The sequence below is a fragment of the Phyllostomus discolor genome, chromosome 1 (assembly GCF_004126475.2).
Source record: "Phyllostomus discolor isolate MPI-MPIP mPhyDis1 chromosome 1, mPhyDis1.pri.v3, whole genome shotgun sequence".
NCBI classification, from domain to species: Eukaryota; Metazoa; Chordata; class Mammalia; order Chiroptera; family Phyllostomidae; genus Phyllostomus; species Phyllostomus discolor.
In genome coordinates, this window is record NC_040903.2 from 130,910,352 (window position 1) to 130,935,721 (window position 25,370).

General features: G+C 37.8%; 1 protein-coding gene across 2 annotated transcripts in view; it reads right to left on the reverse strand.

Moving 5' to 3' along the window:
* Positions 1-24,719, reverse strand: part of MIPOL1 (mirror-image polydactyly 1) — a 308,179-nt gene extending 283,460 nt beyond the window's left edge. The window contains exon 1 of one of the 2 annotated variants that reach the window (XM_036029064.1): positions 24,597-24,719. The gene's annotated coding sequence lies outside the window, so the exon portion shown is untranslated. Of the gene's footprint in view, positions 1-24,176; positions 24,442-24,596 lie in introns of those variants that run through there. The other variant, XM_036029066.1, reaches the window with a different exon arrangement.
* Positions 24,720-25,370: the final 651 nt, after the last annotated feature.

The following is a 25,370-nucleotide window of genomic DNA, read 5'->3' on the forward strand; positions in this document are numbered from 1 at the left end:
AGTTCTTGGTCCGACAACCCCTACATGCTGATACCTATATGATTTGGTTTTCAAACAAACCACTTCTCATACGGCCTTCTGGAGTCAGAAGGCTGTTCCAAAAGCAATTTGTTTGAAAACTGAATATCCTTTGTTTGTCACCTGAGGGACATGTGGCTCACCATATAGGTATCAGCATAAAAGTGTTGTCAGGTTGAGAACTGAAAACCAAAGTTTTGTTGAGCAACCAAGACATTTTTTCTATGAACAACGTGGTCAGGAACCGAATTGTCTGAGAGCCAAGATGTTTAAGAACTGAGGTTTGACTGTATTATGAAAGGAGACTGAAAATTAATGAGGTAAGCATCCGACATAATAAACCGGAACTAAAGCAAGATAAATCCAAAGAAATTAGAGGGGGGGGGAATTAAGAGCAAAAATCAATTAAATAGAAAATAAACATAGCATTGAGAGTATCAACAAAATCTAAAGTTGGTTCTCCAAAGAAATGGATAAACTGAAAACTGAGAAAACTGATTATGAAGAAAAGAGAGAGCAAAGAGACAATAACACGAACAATCATGAGAATATTATTAACCTCTCTGTAGCAACATATTTGAAAATTTAGATGTGATAGACAAATTCCCAGGAAAAAACCCCCACCAAAATTGACTTAGTAACTATAAAAAACTTGAATAATCCGACTTCTGACCAAGATGGAGGTACAGGTGGACGCACAGTACCTCCATGCACAACCAAGATTAGAACAACAAATTAGAGGCAGAATGACACCCAGAACTGACAGAGAATTTATCTGAATAGAAGTCAGACAGCCAAGAAGTTGAAGTAGACCCGTTCATCCAGACCAGTAGGAGGGGCAGAGAGGAGCAGTTGGGCGCGGGTCGCAGCAAGGAGAACAGACAGAGTTGGGCGCATAAGGCAACTGGGGGCGCGTAAGGTATCTGGGGCACGCAAGATCACAGCAGGTGGACCCTGAGTACCCAAGTGGCAGCTGGCAGACCCAGTGAGGCGGCAATTGTGGAGCAGGGCAGAGCACACAACCTAGGATCTCAGAGAAGGGACTAAGGTCCCACGGAGAACGGAGCTACTGCCATTGTTCCCTCCTGACCCCACCTCCGCCCCCGCCCCCACATACAACATCACAATCTAGCCACTGGGGTGTCCAGCCCTAGTGAACACCTAAGGCCCCACCCCTCACCATAACAGGAATGACCAGACCAAAAAAAAAAAGAGACAGAGAGAGAGATGTCTCAACCAGAAGAACAGATCAATGCCCCAGGACTCATCATTTTAAGTGACCAAGAGATAGTCAGTCTATCAGATAAACAGTTCAAAACACTGGTGATCAGGAAGCTCACAGAACTGGTTGATTTTGGGCACAAATTACATGAAAAAATGCAGGTTACCATAAAAGAAATGAAGGAAAATGCACAGAAAACCAATAGTGATGGGAAGGAAACTGGGACTCAAAACAATAGAGTAGACCAGAAGGAAGATAGAATCAACCAAGCAGGAAAGAATGGAGAAATAAGAATTCAAAAAAACGAGGAGCTTAGGAACCTCCAGGTCATCTTTAAACGTTCCAACATCCGAATTATAGGAGTACCAGAAGGGGAAGAGGAAAAGCAACAGATTGAACACGTATTTGAACAAATAATAAAGGAGAACTTCCCCATTCTGGCAAAGGAAACACACTTCCAGGAAATCCAGGGAGCTCAGAGAGTCCCAAAAAAGTTGGACCCAAGAAGAAACACACCAAGGCACATCATAATTACATTAGCCAAGGTAAAAATGAAGGAGAGAATCCTAGAAGCAGCAAGAGATGAGGGGACAGTCACCTACAAAGGAGTTCCCATCAGACTGTCAGCTGATTTCTCAAAAGAGACCTTGCAGGCAAGAAGGGGCTGGAAAGAAATATTCCAAGTCATGAAAGACAAGGACCTACACCCCAGATTGCTCTATCCAGCAGAGTTCTCATTTAGAATGGAAGGGCAGATAAAGTGCTTCTCAGATAAGGTCAAGTTAAAGGAGTTCATCACCACCAAGCCCTTATTTTATGAAATGTTAAAGGGACTTATCTAAGAAAAGAAGATAAAGAAAAAACATGTATAGTAAAAGGACAGCAAACTCACAATTATTAACAACCACACCTAAAGCAAAACCAAAAGAAACTAAGCAAACAACTAGAACAGGAACAGAACCACAGAAATGGAGGTGACATGGAGGGTTAGCAACAGGGGAGTGGGAGGAGGAGAGAGGGGGAAAAGGTACAGAGAATAAGTAGCATAGATTGTAGGTTGAAAATAGATAGGGGGAGGGTAAGAATAGTATGCGAAATGTAGAAGCTAAAGAACTTATCAGTATGTCACATGGACATGACTAAAGAGGGGGATATGGGTGGGAGAGGGTGTACAGGGTAGAGGGGAGTGAAGGGGGAAATGGGACAACTGTAATAGCATAATCAATAAAATATATTAAAAAAACCTTGAATAATCCTAGAATTTTTAAAACAATCAGAAGAGGTAAATATTCCTGGAAAGTAGCATATTCTAAAATTATTATTATTCTAATCTTATTTGGAATTACTTCAATCTTACTTAAAAATTTCTTTCAGAGAGTTGAAAATAATAGCAAAATCTGTATGAGAATAGCAAGAATCTTGATACAAAACCCATATAAGAATAGTATAAGAAATAGGGGGGTTCCAGCCAAGATGGAGGTGTAGGTACAAACCCTTCGTCTCCTGGCAGAACCAAAAGGAGAATAACAACCAATCTAAAATCAATAAAACAACCAAAAGCACCAGAAAATCAAACTGCATGGAATTCTGACAACCAAGGAATTAAAGAACAAAATCAACCAGAACAACCAGACGGGTAACACAGCGGACCCTGCAGGCTGACTCAGAAAAACTCAGTGGCCTGGCAGATCATAAGGATGGGGCTGGCTGCTGAGCTTCACAGGAGAGCTGACTTAAGGGAAAACTGAGACTCAGAGCTGACTGTGAGCTACAACTGGGGTTGCCATGGTGGGAGATACTCCCAGTTTCACAAGAGAGTTCCTTGAAAAGTGCTCTAGAAAGGGAGCAGGCGAGCCACACTGTTCCCTCTCTGGCCCCTCCCCCATAGGCAGCGCAGGAGAGAGTTGCCCTGCCTGGGTGAATACCTAGGGCCCGGCCCCCTCACAACTTATCAGGTGCGCCAAGACAAAGAAATATGGCCCAAATGAAAGAAGGGAGCAAAGCCTCAGAAAGAGAACTAAGAGAGGAGGAGATCACCAACCTACGTGATGGAGAATTTAAGGTCCTGGTAATCAAAATGCTCACAGATCTGATTAAGCCTGGTCAAAAAATGAAAAAACAAATGAAGGATACCCAAAGTGAAATAAAGCAAAATATTCAGGGAACCAACAGTGACAGGAAGGAAACCAGGGCTCAAAGCAATGATTTGGAACAAAAGAAACAAACAAACATCCATATAGAAGAAAAGGAAGAAACAAGAATTCAAAAAAATGGAGAGAGACTTAGGAACCTCTGGGACAACTTGAAAAGTTCCAATATCCAAATTATAGGGGTGCCAGAAGGAGAAGAACAAGATCAAGAAGTTGAAAACTTTTTTGAAAAAATAATGAAAGAAACTTCCCCAATCTGACAAAGGAAATACACTTCCAGGAAGTACAGGAAGCTCAGAGAGTCCCAAAGAAGTTGAACCCAAAGAGGAATACAGCAAGGCACATCATCATTAAATTACCCAAAATTAAAGATAAAGAGAAAATCCTAAAAGAAGCAAGGGGAAAGGAGAGGGTTACCTACAAAGGAGTGCCCATTAGACTATCAGCTGATTTCTCAAAAGAAACCTTGCACGCAAGAAAGGGCTGGAAAGAAGTATTCCAAGTCATGAAAGGTGAGGACCTACATCCAAGATTACTCTATCAAGCAAAGCTTTCATTTAAAATAGAAGGGCAGATAAAGTGCTTCCCAGATAAGGTCAAGTTAAAGGAGTTCATCATCACCAAGTCATTACTATATGAAATGTTAAAGGGACTTATCTAAGAAAAAGAAGATAAAAAGTATGAACAGTAAAATGGCAACTCAAAACTATCAACAAATAAACCTAAAAGAAAAGAAAAACAATGAAAACAAAAACTAAGCAAACAACCAGAACAGGAACAGAATCAGAGAAATGGACATCACATGGAGGGATTTCAGTGGGGAGGTGGAAGGGAGGAATGGGGAGGGGGAAGTACAGGGAAGAAGCATAATTTACAGGCATAAAATAGATGGGGAGAGATAAAAAACAGTATAGGAAACAGAGGACTCAAAGAACTTATATGTACAACTGGTGGATATGAACAAAGGGGGTGGAATGCTGGAGGGTTGGGGAGCAGGGTGGAGGGGGGAATTGGGAAAACTGTAATAGCATAATCAATGAAAAGGCTTTAAAAATAATAGTACAAGAAATAAAAAGCAAATTTTATTAATAAACACATGCAAAATGCATTAAAATATTAACATACAGAAACCAGAAATAGAGGAAAAGCAATAAGATATTGTGACTAGGTTATGTTTATCCCATTGCAGATTTATCCAGTATTTGAAAAGAAATTAATGCACTCATTACACTAACAATGCAGAAGAACATCAACGGACAGGCAAAAATCTATAGACAGAGGTCAAGCATCTGATAAAATTCCACATTTCTTAAAAAAACTACTTGTATTATTTAAAAATGCAATAATTCCATAGTAGGTTATCTTAAAACAAACCACCACCAAGAAAAATGCTCTAAAAATAGTAAAACATTAAGAACCATTCCCTTGATACTGGAACACATCAAGAATCTTGGCTGTTGACATTTCTTTCAACATTTATATTTAAGTCCTTGCCATTACAACAAAGAAAAATCCCTAGGGAAAAATACAACTTAATTAAGAGATAAGAAAGAAAACCTAAGTATATGGAGATATTTACCAGGATTATGGACTAGAAAACTCAAAATTACAAAGTGTCAGTCATATTCAAATTAAGTGCAGCCAAGCCAGTTTGGATTCAGGGGCAGAGTGGATGGGTAAAGGAATCTATGAGCACCACGAAACATTACTGCAATAGATTAGAAGTATGATGCCAGTAAACTACAGTTTCCATATGTTACTTTACATACCTGAAAATTTAACAACATTCCTCAGTAACATCTACTATACATGTAGTTAGTTGCACTTAATTAAAATTACGAAAATAATACCTGGCACCTTCTGGGGACATATCACCTAATTGTGAAACTCATAAACATGCTTACCAAGAAAATGTTGGTTCAGAAGTGAAAACAAGAGCCACAGAAAACTGAAAAAGGTTTTACAAACTGTTTTTCAGATGTGTTTCCTTCAACTAGTGAAAGAAAATTAGTATTTTAATCTGTTTCTGTATAATACTTTTAAGATCATAAAATCTGTTTCTCCCTACCCTCATTAAATAAATGTTTGACCAATATTTACAGGTTGAAAAGGCTACCCACTTACGCTATCTACACATACCTTCATGAGAGCACTTGTCACAGGGTATATAAATTATTTACTTACCTGTCCCTCTCAATTAAGCAATCTGAATTGAAGAAGGCATGTGTTTCTCATTGTTTGACTCATAACACTTAAGAAATGTATTCCATATTAATAAAATCTCAGTTTAGTGATAAGGCTCTAAGAAATATTAATTGACCAGGTGATAATTTGACAACTAAGAAGCAAAACTACTCAATTTATTTATTCAGCAAATATTTATTGTTCTAGGTCCTAGATTCTAGAACTAAAACCTAGATCTTCTGATTCCTATTGCAGAGTTCTTTTCATAAGCATAGAAAAAAAACTTCCTTTTTTGAGAATGAAATCACTTCCATATGATTATAGCAGGGAAGGAGAAGCTCTTACTAAAGAACTGACTACTGAACCAAAAAAGACAACCCCTTACTAGTTTAAACTTTTTATTTAGATGTCCTCTAAATAATAATCAGTTAAAACAAGCATATAAAGCTATAGCAACATAGCAATATTGGGAGAAACAAATTTTAAAGTTACTAAGCACTTAAGTAAATTCTTTAACTTAAAAATAACTTTAATTCAGGACAGTTGGCATTTTCAAGTAATAATTTCCTAGACCATTTTTTCTCAATTATAAGTCTCAATAAAACACAGGTTTTATTGTGTAAAACCTGTGCATCTGTAATCACACTGTTAAATAAAAGCACCTTTTATTCAGAATTTACACAATTCCAAGTGTTTTATGCCCCATCAACAAGTTTGAAATCTAGTTTATCTTTCCACAGCTTTCTCACACACACCTAATGTGTGACAGCAATTTTTTTTTAGCAATTCACCTTTTATTGAGTGTTGCAAAATATTCACCTAAGTTTTCATAGGGAGAATACTTTTTATATTTCCATTCGCTTATTAATATTTAATTAAATATTTGATTATCACAGATATAAGTGACATGAACAAGTTTTGGGACAAACACAAGTAACTATTGATAAGTACATGAATAAATTGAATCAGTAGGGGCAGAAGTATCTACAAGAGAAATGCACTAACCTGAGTACTAAGCATACCATAGACATCCATCAGTATGTTTATACAAAGGGAATGAAGAACTCAAGTTATTCGAGTAAATCATTAAGTAGAAGATATTTAAGGTAATTTAAACTGTAGAGGGACTATTTAAAAATGTTTTTGGCCATTAGGGTACTGACAAAGTATAAGGATAGACCAAGAGAAACTTACCAACTCTATCAAGAAAAGAAACCACTGTATATATTCCCTACAGATGACTAGTAAACAACATAAGGGATAAAATTCTATTTTACTTAAAGTTATATGACAAATACACAAATTATTTAGTTGTATTAATATATGGGTTCCTTAAGTTTAATCTAATACACACATACCTTGGATATATATAGCAGGTTTGGTTCTAGACTACTGCAAAAAGGTAAGTCACATGAAGCTTTTGATTTCCCAGTGCATAAAAAAGTTATGTTTATACTATACTGCAGTCTATTAAGTATGCAATAACATTATGTCTAAAAAATGTATATACCTTAATTAAAAAATACTGCTGCTAAAAATGCTAACCATCATCTGAGTCTCAGCAAGTCATAATCTTTTGATGGTGGAGGGTCTTATCTTTAATTTGTTAAAAAACAAAATATCTGCTAAGTAGAATAAAGAGAAGAGCAATAAAAGGAAGTATGCCTGTATCTCATCAGATAACTATACTGACCTTGTTTCCTATTAGAGCAATAACATTAGTAAATGCATAGCTCCATCTAGTGGGAAAATATACAAACCTGTCCAGAGCTTATGTTTCAGTCTGACTCATTTCACAACAAACTAAACAAAACTGACTTTTAACAAGGCCAGCTTTTCACACCAAACAGGTAATTACAACATTTTTCCTAATCAACTTGCTAACAAACACTGTCCATTTGATTGGTGGTATTTTTAAATGAGGATTTCTTCAACATCTTCTAACAAAATTTTTCATAGGAAAAAAAATGGTGGCTCTTTATTCTGCAAAGGAAACAGTATTCATGTTGTTCCTTTAAAGAGAATTATATACACAAAACTCACTCCACAGGGATATAAGTATGAAACAACAACCAACAAGCAAATGCTAATGTAAAACTGTCTTCAAAGTCCCTATGGTCATAATAAAAAACAGTTAGGGAGATACAGACAAAAACATAAGCAGGGCTTCTAAACATTTTGTTGACCTTTTCCCAATAATACAAAAAATAATGAAAAATTTTTTGTATTTCAAAAGTTTTTTGAAAAATATTAATGGTGTAAAGACTATTAAAAGTTCCCTCTTCAATAAGTATTTTTAAATACCTAACTCTTAAAAAATATAAAAACATTTTAATCACTGATATAACTAAACTTCAAATCAAAATCTATTTTTGGATACAAAAGTATATAAATTTAACTTAATAAAAGCCCACTAAAATAAGGCACCAGAATGAAGAGTAACAATCAATGATAACATACAGATTTTTCCCTTTAATATTTTTATTTCCATATCTCTACATAAATTCAATATATAATTTAAGCATATTTCTCTTTATGTTAATTTAATTAAAATCAATGTTAATTAGTTCACTATTCTGCAACATCAATTCACATGAATAAGGCTATCATACATTAATATTTTAATAATATCTAAGGATTTAATACAGCTCTAATTCATATCTCTAGTGCCTGTTGAGCATAGTACTTAGTAAAAAAGTATATGTTTAAGTGAACACTTTCAACTTTATAACTTTCCTTTGTTTGGGGTGCTTATTTTATTAAATCAAATTGTCTTTCATTTTTCTTCCTTTTGGATGCCATGAGAAGTTAAAAATTTGAAACAATGTATTTGCTTTAATAAAGCAGTTTTTAAAAATTATTGCAGACTTTTCCCTGACTTGAGTGGGTAACAACAGTATCAATTATTGGAAGAAAGGGAATAAGCTTGTTAAAGTAAGAATCATATTCCACCAATAACCCAATAAAAGTCTTCTGCTATCCTTGGTAATTGTCAGACACTCAACGTTCCTGGTTTATCAAAATTACCATCTTATCTAGACCCTAGTAATTAATTGTTTATTCCGTTTATAGGAATAAGAAATAAAACTGTTTCCTTTTCAGATAAGGCAAGGTTGGAATTTTTTCCTAAGGGAGTTTTGTTCAAAAATTAGGAAGCCTTAAGACAGTGAGTGAACTCAAAGATTGCTGGCCCTCTCCCCCCGACCCCCCCCAAAAAAAAAAACTAGAAAAAAGAGAGGGCATCACAGACCCAAGGAACCAACCAAAAACTTCAAGAAATTCATGTAAATGTTAGCTGTCTGGAAGGAAGCTTGTGGGAAAGGAGGACTACAACCTTGACTGAAGAGCAAACACTGGCGATGCTGGAAGATTAAGTTAGAGAAAAATTTGTGTAGCTCACATCTGCCATGTTGCCTTAGAACAATTTGTGTCTGCCCCACCAATATAACCCAATAACCCAAGCTGCAAGTGCAATGGGGTAATATTAAGGGAGAGCAAAAATCTTACTGGGGTAATGAAAACAGATGGGATCTGTCTTAGAATGTTTGGGCTTCTATAACAAAAATTCCAAAAGTGGATGACTTATAAACAACAGATATTTCTTTATTAAAGATTGTATTTATTTTATTTTTAGACAGAGGGGAAGGGAGGGAGAGAGAGAAACATCAATGTGTGGTTCCCACTCATGCTCCCCCTACTGAGGACCTGGCCCACACCCAGGCATGTGTCCTGACTGGGAATCAAACAGGTGACCCTGTGGTTCACAGGCCTGCATTCAATCCACTGAGACACATCAACCAGGGCAGACATTTTTTTTTAAGATTTTATTTATTTATTTTTAGAGAGGGAAGGAAGGGAGAAAGAGAGAGAGAGAGAGAGAAACATCAATGTGCGGTTGCTGGGGGCCATGGCCTGCAACCCAGGCATGTGCCCCGACTGGGAATCGAACCTGAGACACTTTGGTTCGCAGCCCATGCTCAATCCACTGAGCTACGCCAGCCAGGGCTCAGGGCAGACATTTACTTCTCATATTTCTGGAACCTGAAGTCTGAGGTCAGCACTGGCACAGTTTAGTTCTGGTAAGAGTCCCCTTCTGGGCTGCAGACGGCTCACTTCTCACATTATTCTCACATGGTAGAGAGTGGAGAGGGGAAGCAAGCTTTCTAGTGACTCTTAAAAGAGCACTAATTTAATTCCTAAGGGCTGTGCCCTCATGACCTTATGGAATCCTAGTTATCTCCCAAAGGTTCCACATCCTAATAGGGAGTTAGGTTTCAATGTATGAATGCTGAGGGGCAGAGCACAAACATTTAATTCTTTACAAGATCTAACCATCATTTATTTATTCTACCTTTACCCCTTCCAAACACCAGACTGACTGACCTATAACCATAGCAGTTAATGTTCCTGAATATACAAGAAAACTGCATTTCCTAGCTGTCTTTACATTTGGGTCATGTGACTGAGTTGTATTCAATACCAAAAGTAGTGTGGGCGGAAGTGATACAAGTCCATTTCAAGATGCGCCTGCAGGGCATTCTATGATATCCTTTAGTCCTCTATGATATCCTTTATCCTTTAGTCCTTTTCCCCTCCTGCCTTAAAAATTTTTTAAGGTTGATTTTTAACAACCTTAAAAATCATACTTGAGTTAGTGACCTCATAAGGTAGAAGGAACTCTGATCTCTAAGCCAAATTCTGTATGGGTGAGAAATAAACCTGTGTGTCTTAAGTCACAACTTGGGTGTTATTATTGCAACACAGCCTTTCTGATCCTAGTGCACAACTCAGAGGCTGCCGTCTTCCCTGTCCAATTCTAATCATAGGAGATCATTGGTACAGTAACAACAAATGTGCAACAGTGATCCGGTGGTGCTTGAAACTCTCTAACTCCAAGCTCATCCCACCCTCCCATTTCCCTCTTCTAAAAATACACATCTATTCTCTCTCATTTTTCTCCTCTCCTCCTCTCTCTTCCCCACTCCCTCACTCACACTTCATTCCCAGATCTTAGAACTAGCTATTTCTCAAAAGTAACAGGAAACATTTTTCTATATAATTACTTTTCAATCTTTTGACAATTCATTTGGAAGATTTCAAAGGGCTTAAAATCATTACTTCCTTTAAAACAAATACACTGATTATACTCTAACTATAATCACTAGAAGTCAGAGATGATCCACTGTTAATGTCAAATGATACTTGAATTCTTGATTTTGTAGAGATTGCTAATGATAAAAAAATGGAGCTATAAATTCTAGACACTGCCCAAATGACCATATCCTATAAAAAACAGTCCAGCAAAAGTAGAAAGAAAGAAAAAAAGATCACCCCTTAAACTCACTACCAAAACATAAACTATTCTTAAAGTCTTAGTATGGTGACTTGGTCATTTTTGTTTTACGTATTTACATATGTGTACTCAATGTCTACAGATATGTGATTTTTGTCTGCAATATTATATCATAAATGTTTTTCTTCAAATCATTTTAATGGCTGTTCAGTATTTGATTGATGGCAATATCATAATATTCTGTTACCAACAGCACTAAAAAGAACACCTTTATGGACATTTTTAAAAATACCATTAACATTTAATGTGGGAATGTTAAAAAGTAGTCTAAATATTTATCCACTAATAGGCAAATAATATGGTTGTTTTTCATAAAATACTTAAGAACATATTTTAGAAGACAATGATTTTAAAAAAACCTTTAGTGAAGAAAATAATTTCTGTAATATCTAAGATACATTTACATGTAGATCAAATATGAACTTTCAGGCCAGTTAGTAATCATGTGACAAAGTATTTAAATAAAATTTTAAATCTAAGATAATTAACAACCAAAAACATAGGCATTTAAAGATGTAAACTTTGATTTTAATTTAAATGGAAATAAAATCAATCATCTGCATGAAATAAAGACAATAGAAATTAAGCCACTGAAATCTGAAGTTGCATTTCTTACCAATGAAGAATGACAAAGAAACTCAGTGAGTTTCTGTATAAGAACTGCCTAAGCTACAGTTCACCTACCCAAATGAATTAGAATAATCTTGCCCACTGTGCCAGCTCATGCCACTGAATAAAATGTTCTACTTTGAGATATCATAAGCTCTATCACACAATACCTGCAGCTCCCAATCTGGTAATAAGTTATTTGACATAAATTAAGGAAATAGCTCAATTTACATTAAATTTAAAAGATAATAAAGGTATTACAGTACTAATTAGTTTCAAGACATGCTGCTTTAAAAGTCTGTCATACTTCAGAAAGTATTTCACAAAAAGGAATTTAAACATTTAAAAAATGTTTAGCCCTGGCTGGCGTAGCTCAGTGGATTGAGCGTGGGCTAGGAACCAAAGTGTCCCAGGTTCGATTCCCAGCCAGGGTACATTCCTGGGTTGCAGGCCATAACCCCTAGCAACCACACATTGATGTTTCTCTCTCCCTCTCTCCCTCTCCCTCTTTCCCCCTCCCTCCCTTCCCTCTCTAAAAATAAATAAATAAAATCTTTAAAAAAAAATGTTTAGGTTACATGTATATGGTTGAGACTTAATGCAAAACAGCATTTCAACACTCAGATACAAATAGTATCTATAGAAATTACCATTAAAATTCCAACTGAGTAATAATGCAAAAAGTTTTCTCATTATGTGATGCACACTTTTATCATTGTATCCTAACATAGATTTACATGATCTTAGGAATAAGACATACTTCTTAAGATCAAAACATTATTTAAAATAAATAAATACACAAATAACAAAATACACACCATAGTGGAGGAAAAGCTTTTTCTCAATCCTCTTAAAATCTCTGGCTGGAACTGAATATTAAACTAACAACACAGATTAACAGGACAAATGCATATAAATTTATTTAATGTAAGTTTTACATGACAAAAGAGCCTTCACAAACAAATAACGACCCCAGAAATAGTTAAGCCTAAACCCTCTTATACTAGGTCTGATGAAAACTGGAAAACATGGTAGGACAAAGAGTACAGGAGCCAAGAGTAGTAAACTGGGGGAAACACAGCAAGGCCTGTCCCTTTGGATTCCTCTGAGTATCCTAATCCTTCTATCTTTGGAGATAAGGATGCTCCTTCCTTTTGGGTATATGGAGGACACCTCTCACAACAGGGTCATATGTGACCTTCTTCAGGGAAGAAGAGGGAGGTCAGAGAGTCCTTCTTGAATCTGCCAATTTGCCAAATTTTTTCAGCTTAAAATATTTATATATATATATATATTTTTTGAATTTCTATAAGCTTATTTCTCAATTTTATTTTATTGACCATGCTATTACAGTTATCCCAATTCTTTCTCCTCTGCCCCCCTCCACCAAGCACCAGCTCCCTCGGGCACACCCACACCTTTGTTCATGTCCATGGGTCATGTATGTAAGTTCTCTGGCTACTCCACTTCCTATACAGTAACTTACATCCCCACAGCTATTCAGCAAACTACCAATTTGTATTTTTTAACTCCCTCACCTCTTCACTCATTCCCCACAACTCCATCTAGCAACCATCAAAACATTTTCTGTATCAATAATTCTGTCTCCATTCTTGTTTGCTTCCTTTGTTCTCCAGCTTCAATTGCTGATAGATATGTATTTATTGCCATTTTATTAATAGTCTTGATGCTCTTCATTTTTCCCTTAAGTAAGTCCCCTTAACATTTTATATAATAATAGTTTGGTGATGATAAACTCCCTTAGTTTTTTTCTTGTCTGGGAAGTTCTCCATCTGCCCTTCTATTCTAAATGGTATGTGCAATGGGCAGAGCAATCTTGGTTGTAGGTTCCTGCTCTTCATGACCTTGAATATTTCTTACCAATCCCTTCTAGCCCGCAAAGTTTCTTTTGAGGAATCAGCTAACAGTTTCATGGGAACTCTCCTATAGATAATCAACTGCCTTTCTCTTGCTGCTTTTAAGATTCTTTATCTTTAACCTTTGACATTTTCATTATGATGTGCCCTGGAATGGGCCTCTTTGCATCCACCCTGTCTGGGACTCTCTGTGCTTCCTGGAATTACATGTCTATTTTATTCACCAATTTAAGGGAGTTCTCCTTCATTTTTTTTTCAAATAGATTTCCAATTTCTTTTTCCCTCTCCTCTCCTTCTGGCACCCCCATGATGAGAATGTTGGAATGCCTGAAGTTGTCCCAGAGAACGCTTACACTGTCTGCATTCTCCTGGATTCTTTTTCCTTCTTGTTGTTCTGATTGGTTGTCTTTTGCTTCCTTATGTTCCAAACCATTGGTTTGATTCTTGGCTTCATCCACTCTACTGTTGTATCCCTATAAATTGTTCCTTATTCCAATCAATGTATCCTTCATTTGTGACAGGATGTTTTATGCTGTTGAGATCCTCACAAAGTTCCTTTAGCATCCTTATAAACAATGTTTTTAACTCTGTATCTGACAGATTGCTTATCTCAATTTTATTTAGTTCCTTCTCTGGAGTTTTGATCTGTTCCTTCATTTGGGCCACATTCCTTTGCCTCCTTGTTTTTACAGCAGCCTCTTTTGTTTATTTCTAAGTATCCGATAGAGGTGCTATGACTCCCTATCTTGGTAGCGTGGCCTAATATAGGTGTCCTGTAGGGTCCAGTGGCACAGCCTCCCCTATCACCTAAGCTGTACACTCAAGGTGTAACAGGGTGCAGCCAAGAGGAGGGCCCCAAATAAGGGTTAGGAATGGGGTCCAGAACTCAAGGAGTCCAGGAAATATTAGAAAGATATAAAGGATGTCCTCACCCCCCCTCCCCGCACACAGGTGTGAGTTGGGGGAAGGGACACATCGATCGGGGCCATTGAGAGCTGTTTTGTACACCAACAGCTTTGCAGCTAACCTCTGGTGTGGTCATTTAACATATTTATAACCTTTAACTGGTTGCATAGATATGTTAAATAGCTTTGGCCATGCTCTGAGCTAGGGGGATGGAAGGGACTTCCACCCAAGATGTAACTGGGGGGCAGGTCCCCCTGGTTACAGCGCCTGCATGACAGCTTGGAGATGACTGGCTCCACACCATGGGGCCACGCCTGCCCAGACTCACTATGGCAGCCCAGTAAAGCTGGAAGGATACGGGAGTGCTGGCAAGTGTAGCCAATCATGGGAGGAGTCAGAAATGGGGCTGCAGAGGAAGATTGGTGCGGGGATTTAAACCCAGACACAGCAGCCATTAAGGGGAGAACCACACAGTCTTGGCAGAGTGAAGACCCCCTCGCAGCTTTGCCAGGGAGAACCACGTGGCTTGATCCTGGACAGTGACACAGCAGATGGTGTTGGGAGCCTAAATCTACTTCTTTTCCTGAGATATGGTACCCCAAATTAGGGCAGAGGGAGAAGGAAGCACTGTATTGTGTCTGTGGGTATCCTAAAGGACTTTGATATTTTAATGAAAACATTAGGTCATACTTTAAGTCTATATAGCTTTAAATGAACATTTCCTTTCCTCTTCACAAATCTCTGGCATTGAGAGACATCTTTCCTATGGTGGCAGATACGCAAACCTAGTGGGGTATCCTTTTGGTAATAGTATGTTGTACCCCACTTGGCCTGTGTTCTGTAACAAAGGTATACCCTCCATGTAAACTAAGTACATCCTCCTCCTGTAGCAGAGCCTTGATTGCTGTTGGCAGGTCAATGGAAAGGATTTACCCAGGCCAGTCAGCTGCTAGGACTGGCTGTGACCACTGACCACCAACCTCTACCCTCTGTGGAGGATCAGCTATTTAGGGGCAGTGTGGTGGTGCTTCATTGCGGTCTGTAACTGTCTACTAGGTGTGCAGGCCCTGAATTTCCTGGGTTGTGCAGGCCAAGATCATCCCTCACCTGTGTTCTGCCAGGGCCACACTGCACCAGCTATAAACCAATCAGGCATGGCTGCTACTTGCACTGGGCTTACAGAACCCCGGGCGAAGTCAAGCTGTAAATCTAGGCTGGCTGCTGCCAGTGCCGGGCCTGTGGCCACTTAATAAGAGCTGTGAAAGTGGCCTGGCTGGTATGGCTCAGTGGACTTAGTGCTGTCCTACAAGTCAAAGGGTCGCTGGTTTGACTCCCGGTCAGGGCACATGCCTAGGTTGTGGCCACATCCCTGGCTGGGGCATGAGAGAGACAACCAATTGATGTATCTCTCTCACACATTGCTATTCCCCTCCCGCTTTTTCTCCCTCCCTTTCCCTCTCTCTAAAAGCAAATAAATAAAACTTTATATTTTTAAAAAAAGAGGTATAGAGGTTAAGGGCTTCTATACCTTGGCTGTTGCTTGTTTGATAGGATTTAAGAAGTTGTGAAGCATAAGCCAAGACCAGACATGGAAAAGCCACTGTTAACAGCTTGGGTGGGCTGGTAAGTTGGGTAAGACAGAGACTCAGGGGATCTCCAGGGCAGGGCAAACAGTGTTAGCCAGGTCTAACAAATAGTGTTAGTTACAGTCTCAGATATGGCTCCTGCCCACTAGCTCTGTAGGGGGAGGGTTTAGAAAAGGAACAATGACCTCTGCCCACTGGGAGACAGCTGTCACCCAGCTCCTGCCCTGATGCCAGATACTGTAGTCCTTCCCTGTATGTCACTGGTGCCTTTCAAGCTGCTATCCTAGCACAGGAGCTCAGAGGAAGTGAATCTGAGTAAGTCTGTGTGTGGGTTCTTTAAGGGTAACTGCCTGGGACTCCAAAAGTTTCTTCCACTGACTCAATCCCTGCTGGGTTTTGCAGCCAGAAGTTATGGAGACTTATCTTCCTAGTACTGTAATCCTGGGATGGAGGGGCCTGGTGTGGGGCTGGGGCTCCTGGCTGCCAAAATATCCCTCCCAAATTTTTATCCACCACATGTGGATGTGGGACCAGCCCATTCCACATCCCTGCCCCTCCTACCAATCTGGATGGATGAGGTTTCTTTAATTCCATAGTTCTTGGACTTCCATTCAACTCAATTTCTGACTGTTTTACACGATGGTTGTTCTATATTTTACGTGCAATTTTGATGTGGTTGTGTGAGGAGGCAAGCTGTGTTTACCTATGCCGCCATATTGACCAAAAGTCTCAGAAGTCTTTTTGTTAATATATGTTTTCATCTTCACCAGAGGATATTTTTTCATTTATTTTATGGAGAGGATGAGAGGGAAGGAGAGAAACAATAGGCTGCCTCCCATTTGTGCCCTGACCAGGGATCAAACTTGCAATCTAGTTATGCACCCTGACCAGGGATCAGTCCCATAACCTTTAGGTGCACAGGACAACTCTCCAACAAACTAAGCCACCCAGCCAGGGTATTCAGCTTAAAATATTAAGTATGCCAGTGCCATATTCAGTCCTTTTGTGTACATGTCTTAGAACATGTACACTTCTCCACACAAAATGAAAATGTCATACATATTACCCTTTCTGAATTATATTTTATTTAGGATAATGGAGCACAGTAGGAAAAAAAAGCATGCAAGTACTAATCAAAAGAAATGAGTGGCCATATTAATATTAAACAAAATAAAGCAAGAAATATTGCCAAGATTAAAGAAGTACATTAAGCAGTTTAATTCACTAACAAAACAAACAATCCTAAATATGTAAGTATTTACTAAGGATGTCAAAATACGTAAGTTATAATGAAAAATCATCAGACAAATCCCTAATTATAGTTAGAAACTTCACCACACCTCTCTCAGCAATCAGGAGAACAAGTGTTCAGAAAATCAGCAAGGATATAGAAGACTCAGAATATCAATCAACTTGACCTAACTGACATTTATAGGAAACTCAATCCAACATGGCTGAATACATAATCTTTTCAAGTGTACACGGCACATTTACCAGAAAAGAACCCATTCTAGTCTATAAAACAAACCTCAACACATTTATAAAAACTGCAATTTTACAAATTATGTTATCTTACTAGAAGAAAAATAAACTAGAAATCAATAAAAGTATCTAGAAAATCCTCAAACACTTCTAAATAACCCATGATTCAAAAAGAAAGAAGAAAGGGAAATTATAAGTATTTTAAATGATATAAAAATGGAGATAGATTACCAAAATGTATGGTATGTAGCCTGGGCAGTGCTCAGAGGGAAATTTATGACACTAACACATATATGTGAAAAGGAGGAAGGCCTCTCAATATTTAAGCTTCCACTTTTTAAAAAATACATAATTAAGAGAAAATTAAACCCAAGTCAAACAGAAGAAAGGAAATTAAAAGAAAGCAAAAATCCATGAAATTGAAAATATAAAATCAACATAGAAAAGATCAATGAAACCAAAAGCTGATTCTTTAAAATGAAATTGGCAAACCTCTTGCCAGATTGATCAAAACAGAGACATACAATGCAAATTATCAGGAAGAAGACAAGGACATTAAAATGATCCCACAGGTATTAAAAAGATAAAGAGGGAATATCACAAACAGCTTTATACCCATAAATTTGATAAATTCCTTAGAAGACACAATCTATCAAAGCAAACTCAATTAAGAAGAGGTAACCAGAATAGTCCTGTATTTATTAAAGGAATTGAATTCACAGTTTCAAGAAAACTTCCAACATAGAAACTCCAGATCCAGATATTATAGTGATAAGATCTCTTAAATTGCTGTTATTTCCTGGAAACCTCCTTCCTTAAGAGGCTTCTCTGGAATCTGGACCATCTGTACTCTAGGCCTGGGACATCATTTCACTGTTCTCCTGGGTTGGATTTACTGTTTCCTATATTCCATATCTTCTCTTACATCTTTCTTTTGCTAGAGCATAACTTCTGAGGATCTCCTGGTATGGAAGTCTTTTTTCTACTCTCATACTTCAAAGGCTGTTGACTAGCCAAGAATTGGGGGGTTGAAACTACTATCCTTCAAAACTTTGAAATCACTGCAACACTATGTTCTAGCAAATGATAATGCTGGTCAAGAAGACTAATGCTGGTATGTTCACTCAATTCTTTTTTCTTTTCAGGGAGCCCATTTTTGTTTTCTTTCTGAACCTTCAGTATTTTTTTTAATTTTTGGTGGTGTGAAGTTTTACAAACATGTCTCTATGGGTACTTTTTTAAAAAAATACTGAATACTGCAAGGACAGAAACATAAAATGTCATGCATCTGGTATTAAATGATGGTTGTTTTGATTGGGGTTATAGAATTTGGAGTAATGTTTTGCTGTCATCTCTTTATTTATGTCACATGAAAGAGTTTATAAAGAGCATATACTGTTTTTATAAAAAACTATGCCATTAAAAAATAACAACAATGCCTACAATGTTAATTAAAGCTTTAAACATGCAAACTTTGATTCTATAATTCTATTAAAAATCTGCATTCTAGCAAGGGTGCAAACATAGACATACAAGAATATAAACTGCAGTGCTGTTCGTAGTCTAAAAAATTAGAAATAGCATGAATAGCTACACATTTAGGTCTAGTTAAACAAATTATGCTACATAAACACTATAAACACTATGCATACATAAATTAACATAGAAATATGTATAAAATATTATAAAATGAAAAGGGGAAGTTATAAAATAATAAAACATAACTATCATTATATTAAGAAAATAAAAAAGCAAAAAACTCCCAAAACTATGTATTTAGATACATATACACATGTAAGGAAATGTATAAAGAAAGGTCTGTAAAGATACATTTCAGGATGCAATAGTCTCTACAATAACCACTAAAAGAATGGTAAAGCATGCATAATTTCCAAAGTAACAAAGGATAAAAATAGAATAATACAAAATATGAAAGGATAAAGTGATCCAAATACTATATGCTCCAATTGTAAAACAAAGATGTCCCACTGGATTTTTAAAAATCCAATTCTATGTACACATTAACCAAAAGAAGGCTGACATAGCTGTATCAAAGTCAGAGAGAGGTCAGAGCTTAGAGAAGACTCAGGAAACCTGACAGGTAAATACAACATGGGATCCAGGTTGGGTCCTAGAACAGAAAAAACAACACTGATGAAAAAACCAGTGATACCTGGATAAAGCGTATAATTTAGTGAATACTATTACATCAATATTAATTTCTTGGTTTTGATCATTGTACTATGATTATATATTGCATTAACATTAGAAGTAGGGTGAAGGGTTTACAAAAACTTTCTGTACTATTTCTGCAACTTTTTGGTAAGTCTAAAATTATTTCAAAATAAAAAGTTTATTAAAAATTCATACTAAACTATAAAAGAAAAAGCATTACTACAGGTAAAAAGGGATACTTATTAATGGAAAAAAGGTTCAATTCATAGGGCAAAAAAACAATTATAAAATTGTATGCTTCTAATAACATGACTTCATAATAAATAAATAAAAACCAGAACTATAAGAAAGAACAAAATCCATAATTATCCAGGGAGATTTAACACTCAGTAACTGTCAATCAGTTATACACATATAAATCCATAAGGAAGAGATTTTCACAAAGGCCCCCATTAAGCCTTTGACAGGCAGGTCTCTGAACAGGTCAGCTCATAACATGGTAGCTGGCTTCATCAAAGTGAGCAAGAAAATGCCAGCAAAAAGGAAGTTACAGACTTTTGTAACTTAATCTCATTAGTGACATTTACCATTTTTGCCATATTCTTTTTTCAACTTAATCTTTATTGTATTTTTTCCACTATACCCCTTAATACCACCCTCCCCCAGCAAACACCACACTGTTGTCCATGTCCATTTCCTTTTTGCTCAATCTCTCTACCCCTTAACTTCCCTCGTACCCCCAACATACAATTGTTTAGAAGTGAGTCTCTAGATCCAGTCTACCCTTAGGAAAAAGGATTATACAGGTGTCTGAATACCAGGGTTATTTTAGAAGGCAGCCTATCACAAGTAACATAATGGAAAAGGCAACTGGAATACAAGTTAGGCGAACTGGATTTTAGTAAATACAATCTCTCAAGGCCTCACTGTTTTTGCTAAAAAAAAAGAAAAAAAAAAAAAAACCCTCAGGGTAGCCAAAATTACACCCACAGTCATTTAAATTCTACATTCTAAATTCTGTATCTTTAGGAAAGGATCACTATCAGATACTTGGTCAAAATGTCTCATTTTACAAAAGAGAGCCAAGTTCCAGGAGAGGTTAACACAGACAGGTAATAAGCCATGCTTACTCTACTCTTCTGCCCAGTGCTCTTTCACTGTAGTGTACACCTTTTCAATTAATGCCCTAAAAAAATCCTATCCTCTCTTTAAGTTTCAAAATCCATTCAATTCAAAAGGTAAAGAGAGTAATACTGTACTAACAAGAGCAGCAGCAACAATTCACTAATACTGTGCGTTACTTCTTTTTTTCTCAGCAGCCCTAAAGCTATCTCTGTAGGTGGCATGTGAGATGAAAGTCAGCTGTCCTCTGCCCATCCCAGTCCCAGGTATCTGGACGTTGCAGTATTAACATTCTTTGCTAAAAGTCAAGTATAAAAATCAACAGATAATAGAGCATAGCAGAGTCACCTTAAACAAAGTAAACCTAAATGAAGTATCTAAAAATAGAAACTACAACCAGAAAACGCAAGTTTTGTCCCCACTTGAAACCTGAAAAATGGTGTCCAAGAGGCCAACAATAACAATGCGATGCAGGCAATGTCCAGGGAGTAGGTACTCTAGGAAGCTAACAATAACAACTGCACTGCCAGATATATTCTTATTCATACAGAAGATATATTCCTAGTCATACAATCAGTGCACTACCATTAAACATTTGTACTACATAAATACCCTATTTGCTCCCATATGAGGTCAAAAACCAAGGGGAGTGAGGGGAGAAAGGACTCACTTGTTAGAAAACTGCCTCCATAGCACATACCCTTTACAAGCCATAATAATCTGTAGTAATTCCAGCTCTGGCTCAAGAAGTGCAGTGAAAACATTGCATATAAGTACAATTGCTATATGTGGCATTATAAAGCAGAAAGGTATCTATACTAGTCAAATTATGTGTGTGTGTGTGTGTGTGTGTATATACATGTATATAAATGCCTATGCTCAGAATTTCTACTTAAGAATGGCTCAAGGATAGCAGTGGGTTGATGGTGGTAGAAGCCGAGGCCTAGTGGTTTATCCTAATTTGTGTTTGCATAACAATCAAGATTGGAAAAATATTAATTATCTATATGAAAGAAAAATCACATTGATGAAGACTACCTGAAAACTTCTCATTACTTTAGCATATAAACATCTAAATACAAACCTAAATTCATTTCTATAAACCACCTAAAGTGTTACCTTAAAATGTTAACATAGGCTGAAATAGTATTAAAAGAAAGTTTTTGATACTTTCAAAAGACTTTTGATACTTTTGGTACTGAGTGAAAGGCATGGAGCCCAAAGTAAGAGAAGATGACCTGGACAGCCCAATGGGACACTTAAGGAAGAAGGAACCTCCATCCTGGGCAGGAGTACCACAACTGAGTGTCATAGCCCAAGCCATTGGCTATTACTTCCCATATTATGAATATACACAATCAGAAGATATAAATTTCAATCAAGCCATACCAAGATAAAACAGTTCAAAAGACAACACCCACCTCAAAGTAGTGAAAAAAGTATTTTATGATTTTTTTATGCTTTATATTTTTGTGCAGGAATATCTGGACATTCGCCCTTTCCCTAGGGTTTTATGCAATATCAAAGAAGATGTTCATCTCCTTTCTTTTCCCTCTTCTTACCTCTCTTTTGAACAGTTAAGAGAAATCTCAAACAGGTCTCTAATTAGTCTTGAGGTAAAAGTGGTAAAAAGCAAAGAAAAGAAGTTTATGGATTTAAAACGTAACTTCAAAATACTGCAGCACACATTACTTAATACTATTATGTATTTATGCTTTTCCAATATGGCCCACCTCAGTTAATTATTTTACTACCAACAAAAAGATTAAAGGGTTATTTCTGAACTGTCATTTTTCTAACCCCTGTCATAGCAGGGGTTAGAAAACTATGAAACATGAAAGAAAGGAGGGAGGGAGGCAAGCAGACAAGCGAAAAAGAAAGGAAAGAAGGAAAGCAGGCCAAAAAGAAGGAAAGCAGGAAGGAAGGGAGGGAGGGCGTGAGCAAGGGAGAGGGAAGGGAAAAAGGAAGAAAGGGAGGGGGAGGAAAGAAAAGAGAGAAAGAGAAAAGAAAAGGAAGGAAAGGAGGGAGGGAGAGAAAGAGACAGAGAGATAGAAAGAAAAGGAGGGAAGGAAGGAAGAAAATAGAGACTATATATGGTCTCCCAACCTAAAATACAGGCAGCCCTAACTTCACACAGTACTGTTTTAACAGAACCTCTACACAGCAAGAACTGCCTCTATTACTATCTGGTTCTGTACATAAAATTTGATGACACTGCAATTACGGATATCCAAATGGCCAATAAACATGTAAAAAGGTGTTTAATATTATTAGTCATTAAGGAAATCAGGGAAAACCCACAATGTGATATCACCATATTACCCCCAAAATGGCTAAAATAAGTAAGATAATACTAAGTGCTGTAAGCATTTGGCTTTGGAAGCATTAAGGAAACCAGAATTCTCAAACTCTGCTGAAAGGAGTGCTAATTGACAACTAATTTGAAAAAATTTTTGGTAGTTATACCAGAAATACATACTGCATATTCTACAATGTAGCCATTTAACTAGTAGGTATATGGCCAACAGAAATGTATACGTATGTTCACTAAAATACTTATAAAAATGTGCAAAGAAGCCCTATTGGTAACAGCTAAAAACTGGATGGAAGATCATACAGAATAAGAACAAACTACTGCTACATAACTTGTATAAACCTCACAAATACAATATGGGCAAAAGTGAAACATAAAAGTCTGATGATTCCGTTTTTGTAAAGGTAATAAGATAAATTCATAGATGACATTAAAAATCAAGATAACGGTTATCTTTGGGAAAGGGGCACAAAGTTGGACGTCATAAAAGTCAAGTAATGCTCTTTCTTGATCTAGGTGCTGTATATCCGTTGTGAAAATTCAGTGAGTTGTACACTTATGATTCACGAATTTTTCTGGAGATCTGTTACCCTTCAAAAATGAACACACTAAAAAGAATTCTATAAACTCTGCCTTTGAAGGTAAATTGTGTACATCTCCCATCCACTTTTCTGATTTGCCATCATAATCTCTCACCAATAAGATACCTTTAATTCCTGTCACCTAATACAGAAAGTCAGCTTTGTTTTAATTAACTGTCTTGGTATACTACTGCATAGGATACCCAAAAGAATATGTAGCTAGTTCCACAGTAGTTCCCAAGGAGGAACTTTGAAAAACACAACACTATGCGATGGTATGTTAAAATTATCCGGGGAAGAAAAGAAAACTTCCCTTGCTTTTGGTTTACCTTTGTCTACTAGTAATACAGCGATTTATGCAGATAAAATGTTCAATGGAACTTTTCAAAGAGACTGTTCTTGTGGAAAGTTTTTCTTTCTACCATCCTAATGATGTTGTTATCTTATGTTTATCCAGTTCCTTCCATCCATGGAGCTTTAAGTACTTCACAAATACTGTTGGGTGGTGTCGCCTTCCAGTTAGAGAAATTTGGGCCAACAGACATTGTAAACCAAAAATGTTCAAACAATATCTTTCTGCAGCATGGCTCTACGTACCTTAAAGAAGCACTGCGTTCTTTGCCGAAAGTTACAAGTGTGAGAACTGAAGTACAAAACGATTTAATGACTCTCAAGGGCACAGTCAATCCTAGGTTGAACCAGAACATACCCTCTAACTCACCGCCGCTTAAGGGGAAAACAAACAAAAACCTACACCCTCGAATAAAATGCTCAGCTGTTCAACTCATAATGAGAAACTGGTAAAGATGCCGAAATCATACCCAGAAAAAGAACCTGTGTACTCTGATCTTCCAGAGGACCCCATCACTACCGGCCGAACCGGGCCAACTTTCATCTGTGCAGACTCCGCTCTGCGCCGTCACCTAGTCCAAGGAGACTGCAACCCGAGTTTCCAGTGCTATTCTCAGCCCACCTCTCCTCTCCGGTCGCCCAACACTCCCCAGCAAACCTGTTTACCTGAGATGCGCCCAGCACCGCCCGGAGCTGACTCCGCGCTAGCCTGGAGTTTCACCGCGCCGACACAGCCCCTGCGTCAGCCAATCAACGCTCTCTGGGATCGTCCGGCCCGGGGCTCACTCGCGCGAGGTGGTGCGCGCCCTGCAAACGACGGGGCGGGGCGCCGAGGTCGAGGGAGCCGCCGCAAGCTGCGCGCGAGGGCCCAAGGGGAATGGAGCCGGAATGTACGCGTTCCAAGCGGGGGCCGGCGGTTCGCACCGAGCATGCGCATGCCGCCCCCTTGGGGCTGCGAGGCGGGGTCTCTGGGCGAGGGAGCTAGCCTGGAGTCTTCAGGATTTGGGAGAAGAAAGAAAGCGGTGTTAAGAGCCTTTTGTGGCTTCTCTAGCCGAATCCTACGCTTGTCGGGACCGGGACAACTGACGCAACCTGAGAGAGCAAAATATTATCTAGACAAAACCCCATCTGGTTGAAGGAGGAAAATTGAGTGGTTGTAAAGCGCGTCTGGTAGCTTCATCTTTAGTGTTGCCTAATCTCCACGGGAGCTGGCGGAATTGTGGTTTCCTGTTTTATTTGTTTGAAGCTTGAGGTGAGAAAGAGAGGAAGGGAGGCCAGGGACGGGAGAGAGGGGCTTGTTGGGAATTGATGGTTGAATGAAAAGGGTAAAAGTTGGACTCCAGTTCGGTCAGCACAAGTGGTACCTAACTCCTGACCAAGGGAAGTTTCAACCAAAAGTTGGAAGTGTAATCTTTTTGAGTTAAGTACTAGAAAGAGACC